Below are 1345 nucleotides of genomic sequence, written 5' to 3' on the forward strand. Positions count from 1 at the left end.
CGTACACAAGGTCTCTAGTAAAATACATGAAAACAAGTCTTTAAAACTAATCCTGAGATCATACTTTATAAAAGCCACTTAATTGTATGGTTTTAAGTGAAACACGAACACAGAAAAACACATGTACAACACAGAAAATTTCAAATGAATGTAATACATAGTATCACATGCTAACCAAAAGAAAGTTCTAGTGTCTGTATTAATGGCAGACAAAAATGGAATCCATAGTAGAAGCACTGACAGAAATAAAAAGATAAAAAAAATCAAAAAGACATATTATTTATAATTTTGTATCTGTTTACCAAAACATGAAAAGGTAAAAAAAAAAATCAAAATCCTTGCAAGAAAAAAATTAACAAATCTGTAATAATAACGGAATATGTCAGCATAGTTGTCTCAGAGGCAGATGGATGAAAATAGACCGAATTGACAGGACAATAAAACAAGTATATTTTTGTATTTAACATTCTTATTTTATTAATAAAGTAACGTGAGAGTTTAATTTTACGTATCTAAATTAGTAGATTGATGTAGAGTCTCATACTAAATAAATTAAAAAAAGTATTATTTTCAAAAATATGTGGACTGCTTTTTTTTTTTTTTTTAACAGAGTCTCACTTTGTCACCTTTGTTGCAGTGCTATGGGTGTCATAACTCACAGCAATCTCAAACTCTTGGGCTCAAGTGATTCTCTTGCCTCTGTCTCCTGAGTAGCTGGGACTATGGGCACCTGCCATATGCCTGACTATTTTTAGAGACGGGGGTCTTTCTCTGGCTTTGGCTGGTCTTGAATTCCTGAGCTCAAGCCATTCACCTGCCTCAGCCTCCCAAAGTGCTAGGATTATAGGTGTGAGCCACCATGCCCAGCTTAAATATGTGGAGTATGAATAAAAATTGCTCATATCTCAGATGCTAAACCATTTTTTAATAAAGCAAAATCATTGACTGAAATAAAATAAAATTAATGTTCAATAACCAAAAATGAACTCTTCAAAAAAAAGAATTTTATAACCTAAAAGTAAAGGATATAAAATCTTTTAAATAGCTTATGGGATGAAAATGATTTATAAGGGGAATTATATTTACAAATTTTATAAGTATATTTACAAAGTAAAACCAAATAATAAGTAAACTTTTATGGGTAAACTTTTTTAAGGTACTAAAATGTACCAAGATGAAAATACATATACTTAGTGTACGTAATAGGAAATAAGAAAATGAAAAAATGAAAATTTAATGAGTTAAATTTTCTTCCTAAAAGACTACATTATAATAATTGACCAAACCCCCAAATATTAGAAAGATAAAATGTATGGATTAATTAAATAAAAAAAAATAGAGATTT

This window comes from Otolemur garnettii, unplaced genomic scaffold (assembly GCF_000181295.1).
Source record: "Otolemur garnettii isolate 467f Iridium unplaced genomic scaffold, OtoGar3 scaffold00002, whole genome shotgun sequence".
In the NCBI taxonomy this organism is placed as follows: Eukaryota; Metazoa; Chordata; class Mammalia; order Primates; family Galagidae; genus Otolemur; species Otolemur garnettii.